Source organism: Culex pipiens, chromosome 3 (assembly GCF_016801865.2).
Source record: "Culex pipiens pallens isolate TS chromosome 3, TS_CPP_V2, whole genome shotgun sequence".
NCBI lineage: Eukaryota > Metazoa > Arthropoda > Insecta > Diptera > Culicidae > Culex > Culex pipiens.
This window is the reverse complement of record NC_068939.1, coordinates 88,259,887-88,274,635: the sequence shown is the minus strand read 5'-3', so window position 1 is coordinate 88,274,635 and position 14,749 is coordinate 88,259,887. Positions and strand designations below refer to the sequence as shown.

Below are 14,749 nucleotides of genomic sequence, written 5' to 3'. Positions count from 1 at the left end.
TGGTTAGGTTATCAAAAGACCTTTCCAACGAGTTCAAAATATTGAAGATCTGGCAACCCTGTCTCGAGATATAGCCACTTAAGTAATATTTATGTAGTTTTTGGAAGCCGGATCTTCCTTAAATGTATGTAAACTATGTCCGGATCCACCATCCGACCCATCGTTGGTTAGGCTATCAAAAAACCTTTCCATCGAGTCCAAAACATTGAAAATCTGGCAACCCTGTCTCGAGACATGTCCACTTAAGTGATATTAATTCACTTTTTTGAAGCCGGATCCCACTTAAATGTATGTAAACGATGTCCGGATCCATCATCTGACCCATCGTTGGTTAGGTAATCGAAAAACCTTTCTAACGAGCTCACAACATTTTTGATCTGGCAACCTTGTCTCGAGTTATGATTACTTAAGTTATATGTGTGTACGTATTTTTCTGGATCTAAAAAAAATAGCTGAAATATGTGTCCAAACCACTCATATTACCCATTGTTGGTAAAAAGTGAGGAAGGCATCAACCACGTAGGTGGATTAAGTTTGTTTTTTTGAAAATTATGATTTTTGCGAAAATCGTCACAATGGCCAAACAAAGAAAAATACGGGTCTATTTATTTTGGACAAGGAACCCAACACCAATTATGCTGTTTTTGTGAGGAATTGCTGTATAATGAATTATGTCACACTTGATCTTAGAAAAGTAATTTTTATTACTTTTATTACACTCAAGCTATAACAAACGTCTAAAGTGTAATTTTCATGCAAAATTTGCAGAAATAAAAATGATATATCCATCTTTTGGATTACGAAGTTTAAATCAATCCAATTGTTTTGCAATTATCGGTTTTTAAAATATCTACGCATTGACAAAAAAATTCTTTCGTGAATAAAAAACAACATTGCATTGGAATTTTACAAAAATTCTAAATATTTTAAAGTGAGCCCAAACATGCAATACACATACGCAAGAAAATGCAGTTCAAATTGTTTTCAATGCATTAGACTTCTATACTCATGAAATTTAGATTTTTTTCGAGAAAAAAACATAAACTTTGAAAAATATTTGCAACGGCCTTATTGAAGTTTTAAGAATACAATACATTTATAATAAAATGACATGTCTCTCAACTTTTGTCAACTGATAACATGATAGGGCTGCGATTTTAAAACGATTGTTTTATTTTTTATGAAAATAGGTTTTTCCGGAATTTTGGGCGATTTGTACGACTTTCGACCTCTACACGATTTCAAGCTACAAATCACTCGGAACGTGTAGTAAAAATCCAGCAAAATGAAAGGGGTCGTACCGCCCCACCGTTACGAGATATATGAAAAATCGTAATTATGGACCAACACTATATATAAGGTCAGGGTTGCCAGGTCGCCAGAAAAATCCGGGAATGCCAGATATTTAAAGTGTCAGCCAGAATAAAGATTCAACCTTCTTTGTGCTAGATATTAACAGATTTTGCCAAATTTTCCATTTTATGCCCATTTTAACAACTTTTTGATTAAAATGAATGAATTGGAAAAAAAATTGATTTTCTAAAAGAAAATGTAAACTCAACATTTTTGAAGCCATAAATTCACAACCATTCAGAATTGTTAAATATTCGTCTGACAGATTTTTAATCAATACTTTGCCAGATTTATCAAATTTTGATCTGGTAACCCTGTCTAAGAGCTAAATTTTAAAGAAATCGAAGAAGGGTCGGGCATCTCTTTCCGATTTCGTGTGAGTTGGTGGAGAATTGCTCACGTAACTTTTTCACAAAAAATGAAATTAAAAAAAAACAATAGCAACAGTAAATTTTCAACACTGCGGGGTTTGTTAAAAAGTTACCTGATGTCCTTGTCCTGTTGACTTTGCAAAATAGTTCCAGCTGTCAAAATGCTTATGCGCGCTTTTCAATTGTCAAAATTTAAGACTTTTTAAGTTGCTTCTGTCTCCAAGTGTACACAAACAGTTCAAATACATCCTTGACCTGATGCACAGTTTAACTAACAGGTAATGATAGACTAATAAAACAACAAATTATAAAATAAAATTAAAAAAATCGAATTTGACCTTGTCTGACCATGCTTGAATCTGGTGTTGTTGATTATATTAAAACATGCAAGAATCTCGAATTTCTGCAAAATCAAACCTCCTCAACGCCTTTCTTTTTTAGCACCGCCCTATAGTTTTGCGGTTTTCGTGAATTTTTAATGATGCTCCTGTTTTCAAATGACTATATCTTGAAAACAAAAAAAAACTACAGAACAAAGGGTAGAAAGTTCTCGAAATCATTGAAAAAGGGGTCGTGGCGTGGTCAGAGAAGTAGGCCATCAGTCGTGTGGTGTTCGTTGGATCGATCGGAGTGTGAATCGGCGCGCGAGAACCCGCGGGAAAGTGGTAGAAAGTTCTTGAAATCATTGGAAAAGGGGTCGCGGCGTGGCCAGAGAAGTTTGCCATCAGTCGTGTGGTGTTCGTTGGATCGATCGGAGTGTGAATCGGCGCGCGAGAACCCGCGAGAAGTAGTGGAAGCTTCGGGAAACCATCGAATAAGAGATTTGCGTCGCCGCGTATTATATTTACTAGGATGTAACAAAAATGACTTTTTGGCGGGCATTCAGGGGTTTGTTCCGGTGGGCATACTGAGCCCAAACCCCAAATATGAGCTCGATTGGACGTAACAGGAGCTGGCGCTCCGCCCTTCAATTTTAAATGGGATTTAACCCGTAAAAAAAGATTTTTTCAAAAATGTCACTTTTTGAGGCATTTTGGCCACTGAAGCGTTTACCAAAAACATCGTTGGCGTGTAGGCCAGATCCTTGCACATCTTTTGGTATATATAACATTGAAGTTTGGAGCACCCTGGAGCTCGGTACAGACCTTAAAAGTTTGACATTTTTTCGAAAAATCGGTCCCAGCAAAATCAAATGGCGTCTCGGGCGTCGCGAGACGCGACGCATATCTTTTTTGCCGGGGCCGGTTTTTCAAAAAAATGACAAACTTTGAAGGTCTGTACCAAGCTCCAGGGTGCTCCAAACTTTAATGTTATATATACCAAAAGATGTGCAAGGATCTGGCCTACACGCCAACGATGTTTTTGGTAAACGCTTCAGTGGCCAAAATGCCTCAAAAAGTGACATTTTTGAAAAAATCTTTTTTTACGGGTTAAATCCCATTTAAAATTGAAGGGCGGAGCGCCAGCTCCTGTTACGTCCAATCGAGCTCATATTTGGGATTTGGGCTCATTATGCCCACCGGAACAAACCCCTGAATGCCCGCCAAAAAGTCATTTTTGTTACACTCTAATATTTACATTTCATTCTGAAAGCCCATCCCATAGCATCGGTGCTCGGATGGCACGCCGGCGGTAAGAAGTAAAAAATACGCGATTGATAAGTCCTTCTCATAGCGTCGTAGCTCGGAAGGCAACGATTGTTTCACTTTTTGGTCATATCATCTACCAAGATGAATCCTGACCTTCCCTTTCCTTCCCCTACTAACACAATTCCCCCAATTCCCGTGATGCCTGAAGGAGATGCTGTGGATTCAACGGTCTCATGCGGTGTCAACAGGTATAGAGTGACAAACTCTGTGTCTGATGAGTCTGCAACTTCAAATATCGGACTAACATTCCTACCTTTGTTGAACTGCATCTCCTTGGGGGGGCGCCGGTATTGACTTAAAGCAGAGATCTTCAGGGGTTATACAGTGAGGATGATTAGCTCCCACTATTCATCTGTTGGTTCATTGTGTAACTTCAGCTGATCCGTCAATAACGGAGTAGCAGCTCATTGGCAGTCAACCATGCTCATGCTCATGCTCAAAACAAAAAAAAACTACAGAACAAAAATCAACCATCACTTTTGAAGAAAATGAAATCAGTGTAATTTCATGAACATCAATTTCAGTCATTTAATAACGGCAAATGATCCTGTTAATCCCCTTCTTACATCTTAATCCTACACGAAAACTGCAATTTCTTTGTAATTGCACTCATCCCTCCCAAAAAACATATTGAGAAAAATGACCCCGGCAATCGTGCGGACAATTATCATAAATTTAAACCTTTATGTATACCGTCACAATGACCACCGGTCGGCCAATTTTTGACGCAATCCAATAAGCCGCGCACGATGGGAGTGACCTCTTTCCACGTGGCGGAAAACTTCTGCCCCCTTTGCGGCTGCGAAACGGTCGTGACTGGGGCTTCCACAATTGCATTTCGACGGCTTTCGCGGATGCAACCCAAATGGCTTATAATTGCAACCAACGCGTTAATCTCTGTCCTCTTTAACCCTCTGCCTTTGAAGTTTATCTTATTGAGTATTTTTGTCCTTTTTGAAATTTTGGTTTACAAAATCGAAATCATTTTTCTCAGACATTATTTTCAACTCAGATATGTAATTTAGTTTTTCAAAGGTTTAGTCAATTTCAAAAGCTGTGAAGGGTTATCCTCGTTAGCTGTCCCAGGGTGTGGTGACCGAGTGACCCTAGGAGAAGCGCGATTGCAGGCCACGTAAAGTCCAAAGTCTCGCCGCCGATCGGACAGCCCCGGCTGATCGTGATGATAAAGCAATTTGGAGTCCCAAACATACACACTTCATGCGCACTTATTATGCTGCCGCTGATGGGGTCATCTTTGGCAGGGTTGGGATTTGGTTGCGACACGAGCGTTTTGCGATTTTTTGATGACTGGTGCTGCCGAAATCATTGAAAGTACGAAGAAGTTTTGCGATTGGGTCTTTTTGATATTTTTTCTTCAGCGCTTATTTCACGGGGGCACAACCTCCACGAATGAGCCGCGATAATTGCCGCAAAATCGTGCATGAAAAATGAATACTAAACGGTGCGTTAATCTTTATTGACATAATTTACGTGGCTGGTTGTGTGGTGAGAGTAACGGAGGTTTGTGAATGGTTTTTCGGCCGTACGAGACATCAATTAGCGGATCTGATAGCAACAAAAGGGAAATTTAATTTTATAATAATGATTTTTTGCGGAAACCTCGTTTAATATTCAAAATTGCAAAACTCTTAAAGATAAACTTGAAACCTAACATTGCTTGAAAACGCCCAAGGTTACGTCATATTGAAAAAAAATACCTTTGAACTTTTCAATAAGGCCGTTGCAAATATTTTCAAAGTTTATGTCGCCTCCCCCCCCCCCCCCCACTCCTTTAAAAATTGTCCGAAAAATCATGGGGGCAAAAATTTTTTTTTCAAAAAACTTAAAATTTTTAATGAAAATAGAAGTTAAATGAACTGAAAACAATCTAAAATGCATTTTTCTGCATTGATAATCATATTTAGCATGTTTGGGCTGGATTAAAAATATTTTGATTTTTTGTGAAATTCCAGTGCACATCATCGAAAAACTTTTTTTTTCGTAAAATATAAAATTTTCGTCAATACTTAGATATTTTTGAAACTAATGATTGCAAAACAACTGGACATGTGTATAATGCATTTTAAAACACTTCAAACTTCAAATGTTGAAACCATGGCTCGTAAATTCAATTTTTAAACTTTTTTATTTTTTGCCCCCCTCCCCCTCGACTTTGGTCAGAGGCCAAAGACATAAATTTAAAAAATATTTTCAACGGCCTAACCTGGATTAGGTGAGAAAAATAACCAAATTTATCACAGCATTCAATGTGATAAATATAGTTAATTTCTCACTTATTCCAGGTTATTGAAAAATTCTAAGGTATGTTTTCAATAGTGCGTAACCATGAACTTTACATGCAATGTTTTTTTTTTTAATACAATAGAATTGTATAATAATTACATTTCGTTGTCAAATCTTAAATTCAGTGAAATAAAGTGAGAATGTTTTAAGATGTAGTAAAGAGCCGAAGGCAAAAAAAAAATCCAATTTATTTATTTTTTCCATTTCTGAAACATTGATGGGCAAAGTATGCATTTTCAAATATAAAAAGAAAGAAGTAATTAAGAATTAAATACTTTAAATAACTTTTACAACGGGCATAAATATGTAATTCGGCTTTTCCAAGTGTTAGTCGTGATTTTCAAAATGTCAACAGATAGATGACCGTGTTTTCTTTTGTACTATCTAGATAGTAATCTCAGCAAGCTCAGTACAAGAGGGCTCAATTTCCTTTAAACATTAGCTGTCGAGTTTTGCTCTATCATTTTTGTTTCCGAGATATGGCTATTTGAAAAAAAAAAAAGGTTTTTTAAAAAAATACTTTGGAGTGGTGCCAAAAAAGCAGGAGTGGACCAATTTGGTTCAAATTGGGATTCTTACATGTTTTGATAGTATCAATAGCTCCACCAAATTTTAGCTTGATCAGAGAAAGTGCATTTCGAGTGGTGTTTAAGGTGCGTTGCAGTAAAAATTAAAATTTATCTTAAAATTCGTTACATAAAATTGATGCACAAAAAAAAATATTTCAAATGCAGTTTAAACCAATTTTGTAACATCATTAAATTTAGTTTTGCGATGAAATTTTTGTACTAAAAAATTAAAATAAATTTCAATACTTTATTCAAGAATTAAATGTTTGGCTAGTTAATCTTTTTTTATTTGTTCTCAGTGATTTTTTCCCAAAAATTCAAAAATCCGTTTTCCAATTTTAAATTTTTACATTGAGAAAATCAATATAGGGGAAAAATGCCCATTTTAATCACTCTAAGCCGTTCGACCAACTCTTATCACTTTTGCAGCTTTCCGCTATTAAATCAACATTCAGGTAGAGTTGCTTGCTCACTTTTATTTGAGCTATTTGGTACTATGGAACAGTCAAAAACACTTTATGAAAGCTGTAATTCATGATCAAAGTGTTGATAGACCGATAATAGAAAAAAAAGCAAAGCAGTTCACTTTAACGACCCCCGGGTCTTTTGTGGTCTCTGTTGCAAGTTTCTGCTCATTTCTAGGCGTCCGAAGGTTATGTGTGGTGAGTCACCCAAAACCTCTTTTACGCAAATGGACCGACGTTTTACTTCCCCATCCGATAGAAGGCCAGGAGGATAAGGCGGGAATCGAACCCGCGCCCCATAGCAACTTAGGGATCGGCAGCCGAAGCCGCTAACCACCGTATTTATTGTATATCTGAGGATTGAAACCGATTTTTGGGGATCTGTGAAGGTCAAATGGTGAGGCATTGTGAGCTGCACTAAATGGCGTTTTTATCTCAATTTGGCCCAAAATGAACGTTTGACAATATAGCACGACACCGACAATGGCTTGTTCGTATTCAAAACTGTACTGAATCATTTTTTTCTTTTGTAAATTTTCACTGATTTTTTTTCTGAGTACAATGAATCTGTGTCATTGTTGATCGTAGTTGACATCATTTGTTATTTGATTTTTGCCCAAAACTTAAATATCTATTTCCTGGATCGAGATTATTGTCAACCGTTAATAAGCAGTAAAAGAATTATTTATTGTTACAAGGAAAACTGAACATTTACAATAAGCAGACCCAAACATTACGAAAATTCCAGAGCTTTATTAAAGTTGTGTTTAGTACCATGACTTGCCATAAAAAATATATATAATCTTCAGGAGAGAAGTCTATGATTTCAACTGAGTTGTTTTTTCATATCTGGGCTGTAAGGCCATTGCAAACTTTTTTTGAAGTTTAGGGCCTTTGACTGGTTTTAACACCTGAATGAAAAAAGTGTTTAAAAATGTATATCACACCATTCCAGAAACCATTTTTTTTTTGCTAAACCGTCAACTGGGGCGAATCGGGACAGCAGTTTTAACCATGTAGGAGCACAATATTTTGATTTTTCTGGTTGACTTCGGTTAGAACAGACTCAGACTAACAAAATGTGTACATCCATTTCCAAATTTAAAACCATTAAATGCTCTAAACACTCAGACTGTAGTCCCGATTCACCCCAGATAATGGAACTGTACATAGGAATTTCACCGAAATTCAAATTATGTGCAAAAGAGCCCAAACATGCCAAATATGATTATAAACGCAGGAAAATGTATTTCAAATTGTTTTCAGTTGATTAGACTTCTATTTCCATAATTTTTATTAAGTTTTTCGAAAAAATAATTAACTTAACTTGTATACTTTCTTAATTAGTAAATCAAATCTAGATTACATTTTCAAAAGGTCATATCTGCATAGGAAACCCATGTCTCATAGGTTGTTTTAAAAATTTACTCTAGAAATAAGCTTTGGCAAAGTTTAACGGATTTTCGTAAAACTTTGCTTTGAGAGGTAATTATGATTCCAGATCATGAATCTGGAGTCTTCGTGAAGTTTGTAGCGAAGAGATTGTAATTTGGTGTTAACCAGACTTTTGTGTAAAATTAAAAATTGAATGCCCGATTTGATGGCGTAAATCTTTGAAAAAACATTTTATCATCGAAAAAAAAGTTGAAAATAGTTTTGAAATCGCTGGCGATTCCCGAGCAGCGGTAAATAACACCGGAATACCAAATTTTGGTATTACTTGGGCAAATAACAGGGACCAAAATGTGCCCTTGGTTGCCCAGTAATAGATGGTAAAATACCATGAAATCATACCAAAGTCTTGTATGTGGAAGGGAACAACAATACCAAACCATGTTGTTCCAAGGGTAAAATAATATCTCAAAATAAAACCATTTCAATACCAAGTTGAGGTCCTTCGGATTTTTGAACATTGCTTGAATACCAAAACTTGGTATTACCAGGGTTTTTTTTAGGTGTTCCTGCGCCCTTGGAAAATCAGATTTTGATATTCCAGTGGTCTTCCACATACATGATTTTGGTATGATTTCATGGTATTTCACCATCTATTACTGGGCAACAAAGATCACATTTTGGTCGCTGGTATTTGCACAAGGAAAACCAAAATTTGGTATTTTCATACCATTTTAGTGCAACAGTTGCAGTTAGTAAAAAAACGGAAATGATCCATATGCAACAGCCAAATCTACTCACCTGTAATTCCATGTTGTTCTTAGTGATATTCTTCACCACAACGAATGCAATTGTCATTGATGCACGGCTTGCGCTTCAAGTTCTTGAAGATTCTGAAAAATACCAAGATTGAAAAATAAGTTTCATTAAAAAGAAACTGGATTGATATTCACCAAAATTCAATAATCTGTCGATTAACTCGTTTTTCAAAGTATTTGGTTATCCCGACTTAGAGAATTTTCAACGTTTTTAAAAAAAATCTTAGTGGGTATATAAAAAAAAATTCCCATAATTTCAGAGGAATTTGATGAAACCTTTCAATACCAAAATAAAACCAAAATGTGCCATCCTGACTAAGAAAATTTTCTACAATTTCAAGTCATTTCTTCAGGGGGTATATCAAAAATGTTTAAAATCATGTTTAAAATTTCCGGTTTTCAATGAAGGCATTCGCTTTGAGACATCATTTTAGTGCAAAATTAATTATTTTGTCAAAATTGGTCATAATTTTCCCATAGTTTCAGAGGAATTTGATAAAACACTGTAATACCAAAAGAATACCAAAATTTGGTGTTCGACCATTGACAAATTCTGCAATTTTGCAATATCAAAACAATGCCTTTGGTAATCTCTTAGTCATAAGCAATAATCGTTCCAAAATGGATTGAGATTTAACACACAGCTGAAAGGAACTCCAAAACTCTGTAATGTACTGCGAATGAACTAATTGTAACATGATTATTCACTAATAAAACCGAATTGAATTGAATTGAAAACAATGCCTTAAATTGGTATGATAGCACATTTTGCTCTTGCATAATCCTTAAGACAAATTTTAAAGGGTCCAGGAATACCAAAATTTGATATTGATACCAGAGAAAGGTATTATTTCGCATTTTCCTTGTTATTTACCCATGCTCGGGTTGCCGTTACTCAAATGTCAAAAATTGAAAGATATGCCATAATATGAAAAAAAAAATGTACTTTAGGAATCTGCAAGAACCCAAAGAGGTCAATTTTACTGTTAAAACCAATTTTTAACTTTTAAACTTTGCAGGGTTACTTTTTACAGTGTACGAATAATAACGAATAATACAAACTTGTAGAACAGGCAAAAATCAAAATGTTGATGCGTAAACATAAGAAGTTTGCATGCATTATTCACGAGTTATCAGAGATATTTTTTATTATATTTTATTGGTTTGGTTTGGAAATTTGTTAAAATATGCACTACTGGAGAACATACAACTCATAAGGAAAAAGTGTTCCTAAATTGGGGATTTCATATAAAATGTAAAAATTTGCAGTTAATCAATATATCAACATAAAGGTCATGAGCAAAGTTTTAAATCGCAAATAATAATGTTCAATGATCAATTTGAAATGATTTTTTAAAACAGATGACTTTATTTCGTATATTTGTAATTCCACAGAAAAAAGTATCCCACGGTTCACTCCACAAACGAAAGAGAAAGACTTTTGCAACAGGTAACTTTTTATTCAAGTACCTTTTTGAAGCCGCAATTCAGTAGGAGGGACAAAAAAAGAGGCGAGAACAACAGGTTGTGTGCCATCACTTTTGTGTGGCAGAAGAGGTCCAAGAGGCCGCCAAGGGATTATGCAAACGCACCCTCTCAAGACCTGAATGATGATGCTGATGACCATGATATGTGATCACTTGCCACCGCAGAGTAATCGATTGGATGATGGGGGCAACACACACACATTAACATGCGGCGCAAAAATTAAGCAAAGAAAAATTATTGTGCGCTTGATCGCCTTTTGTTCGCTGAGGAAGAGGGAGGGAGGAGGGGGAGGCTGCACGAGATGCAATCTTTCAGGTCATTATGTAAAGTCCAAAGAGTGAGAGATAGATGACGAGAGTTTCCTCTTTCATAAACGGTCGTTGGTCGATTCAAAGAATCCGCAAGCACCTCGTCGACCGAAGCCACGGGTTGCCACCGTGGTCGAAAATGAGGGAAAAATGTTTGTTATCACCTCTCATCATCTCATCAGTCAACGCAGCGGCAATGCAGACAGCATCTCGTTGAAGTTGTGCTATCTTGTCACTTTTACATCTTGTGAGGAATACTTTTAATAAAGTTGGTCGAAAAATCAACTCTCAATATTGAACTCGCGACAAGGCGGCACAACGGCGACGAACTCACGATGATGCCAACGAGCCAACTGCATTCGGCAAAACTGCAACTGGAATCTGTCCTGCCGACGATGATCGATCAGGGAAATGAGCCGAGCATGCCAATAATTAGTCAATTCGGGCCTGGCCTCGGCCACTTCAGAGGGGGAGGAGTAATTAGTCAACTCGGCGTTGTTGTCGATTATGTGATGATAGCTCTCCACACGGCAAGATGATACGCGTTGATGAAGGAGAACAACAAGTCGATGCTGGAGATTGTCACGGTAACGCCTGGCTATGAATTTTTAATAAACGCGTTGAGTTCTTGGGGATTGTGTTGGGTGGAAATTCATTTATTTTACTTTATCTGTAATAACTGTTACATACCTTATGTTCCTAGAAAATCCCTCCTAGATTTTAGGCTTTATATACAATTTTCCAGCCAACCCCTATCTAAAGATTGGCAGTTCTGTAATTTTCGAAACGACTAAATTTGAATGGTAATTGCATTTAAAAAATCAAACTCTTTATGTATCTACAGCAATTCCCCACGAAAACAGCATGAAAAGTTCTCCGATCGGGCTCAAAATTTTTCTGGGGGTTCCTTGGCCGAAATAATTAGACCCGTATTTTTTTTGTCTGGCCATTAGGGTGACCTACGCCGTGTTAGGGTGGTCCGAAAAATGGCAATCTTCGTCGATTTCATCTGATTTTAGCTCTCTTAGACGCAAAAGAAAGGTGATTAGTTTGGCTCTTTAAGAAAAATAGTAAGAAGTTTCAAAAATCTGGCTTTACATTTGAAAAGGTCGTATGAAAACTTAAAATGCTGTTTCGAAGGTCTCGGGACCAAAGAGCCTATGTCTGAAAATATTTTTATCGTATTCCGCGAAAAATTTCACATAACATATCAAAAAATGGTGAAGTTATGTTTTCGATACCTTGAGATACGATTTTATGAAAATAAAAACTGGGTTTTTCGACGCGCCTCGCGCATAAATGGGAAAATGACGAAAACGGGAAAAATCGACTTTTTTCACTAAAACTGCGATAACTTGAAAATTTCAGAGATACATGTAAGGGTACCAAAAATTGCGTATTTCAATTACGAAAATGTTGGTACCCTAACATGTATTGCGTATTTCAATAACGAAAATTTGGGTACCCTAACATGTATAGGTCATCGCTGAAATTTGCAAGTTATCGCATTTTTTGTGAAATTTTTTCGATTTTTTCTCGTTTTCGTCATTTTTTCATTTTTTTGCTTGTCGTGTCGAAAACCCCAGTTTTTATTTTCAAAAAATCGTATCTCACAGTATTGAAAACAAAACTTCACTAGATTTTGATATATTATGTAAAATTTTCCGAGAAATCTGGTAAAAATATTTTCAGACATAGGCTCTTTGGTCCCAAGACTTTTAAAACAGCATTTCAAGTTTTCATAAGACCTTTTCAAAAGTTATGCTAGTTTGTTGAAACTTTTAACTATTTTTTCCAAAAAGCCAAACTAATCACCTTTCTTTTGCGTCTAAGACAGCTAAAATCGGATGAAATGGCGCAGAGATATGTTTTTTTTTGAAAAAAGTAGGTCACCCTAATGGCCAGACAAAAAATACGGGTCTAATTATTTCGGCCAAGGAACCCCCAGAAAATTTTTTAGCCCGATCGGAGAACTTTTTTTTTCGAATCATGCTGTTTTCATGGGGAATTGCTGTCTATAGTTATGCTTACTAATTGGTTTCCACGTTTGTAGTCATTGTTTTGTTTAAAATATTACTGTAGGAGGCAACCTAGATTTGTTTTACATCCCTGTTTCAAATTTGTACATTTCAGAAGTCAATATTTAACCCAAAATTTTCACATTAAGCGTAAAAATCTGCCGTCGATCGATACAGCTATCGAAAGTTCATCTATTTTTGATCTCTTCTAAATCTAAATTTTTTGATCTATTTTTTTTTAATTCAAAATTCCGATCGTAAAATAATTTTTTTTTTATATTTAGGACCATTATCTAGTTATATTTACTTCAAATTTATTACCCTGGACTATCTTGGAAAATATTGTTTCAAAAAATCAGGAAATTTTAAATAATATTTGATTATAGAGATTGAAACTCGATCCAGCAGTGATTGCCAGGTACATCCAGAAAAAAAACGTACAAGGAAATTGAAATTTCAAATGTTCAAATATTCTCAGCAACTTAAACTAATTTTCAGCGTCAAAAATTGAACTCTCGTGAAATGTTGTGGTATTTTTAATTTTTATTTTTGTCATAAGTAATTAATATTCCTTTCATAAGTCAAAAATCACTCAATTTGAAACGATAAAGCCAAAGCAAATTTTGTTTCGAGTTTTTTCTCTTCTCCCCCTTTAAATTTTCCTCAAATAATTAGTAGGCAGAAAAATAATAGGATGGTACAAATTCAATGGAAATTTGAGCACAATCAGCTGAAATCAATTTAAAATTTATTTCCCTGCTTTAAGAATCATTTTTAACGTGTTTGGGTTGATTTAAAAATCTTTTAAATTTTTGACAATTTTCGATGTTTTTTTAAGTTTTTTTTCGCTAAATTTTTTGTTTTCGTCAAATCTTTCATTTTTTGAAAATTAATTATTGAAAAACAACTGAGCTAGTGTAAAATGCATTTTAAAACACTTTTTCCATGCAAATGCTGAAACTATGACTTGTTATTTCAACATTTATTTATTTTTTATTTTGTTGCCCCGCCCTCGTTCCCGGCCAGAGCCGAGGAACAAAAACTTTGAAAAAAAAAAGTTCAAGAAAATCAAAATGATATTTTTTTGGATATAAAATAGGGTACTTTAAGGCTTTTAACAGATTTTAAATGTAAGAACCACAGATCGGAAAAGTCGTTTAACATTTAGAAAAAATGATTTCATTAATTCATTAAAATTTTGCTTATTTTTGAAGGTAGCATAGCTACTTTAGTTGATAAAAGATTTTTTAATATTGTTTTTAGATTAAAAAAAAAAAAGTCCAGACTCCATCCGAAGTTTCGATAATCTGAAGTTCGATTATCCGAACGTTTGCGTGAGATTTCATATAATCGAATTGTCCAATGTGGATTTTTATGCAAGGCCTTCGCATAATAGAGTCTAGACTGCCTTCTAGGATTGGAATTCGTAATTTGTTATTGCTTTCCAAACTCTTCGACTACACCTAGATACAAGGAACAAGAACTTTAAAATTAAATTTGTACTAGGCTCTTAAAAAACACAAAAAGGGGAGCCAAAAGAAATGCGAAACTAATTTTTTACTTCAAAATTAAAAAAAAAATGCCGCCGCAAAATCAACGCAAAATTTTAAATTTTAAGACTGGGACTATGATTTCAACATACAAATTTGTAAAAATACTTTAAAAAATAAATTAAGCATGCAAAAAAGAAAGTTATTAATAATATAAGTAGACAGGGGTGTAGGAGCGCTAGGCCCGGCTCCAGGAGGGCTTTTTGATTGTCCAACCTTTCCACTGTGTTGCGGGGAATTTCGTGGCAGCTATCTTGTGGGCTTTCAAGTTAACTCTTCGTTAATGTCCAAAAAGGACGGATTTGCCACTCAAGCGTTCACCAACGACACAACTCAAACTTGTGTAACACAGCTTCAAGGCGACAATCGGCGAGTGGACTGTATTCACAACGACTTTTTCCAGTGGACTCCTTTGGCCAGGATGCAAGAAAACAGCTTGTTTCACGATTTTTACTGCTATATTTA

General features: G+C 35.5%; 1 protein-coding gene across 2 annotated transcripts in view; it reads right to left on the bottom strand.

The window, feature by feature from the left end:
- Positions 1-14,749, bottom strand: part of LOC120429807 (uncharacterized) — a 767,258-nt gene that overhangs the window by 545,266 nt on the left and 207,243 nt on the right. The gene's annotated exons all lie outside the window — the stretch shown is intronic.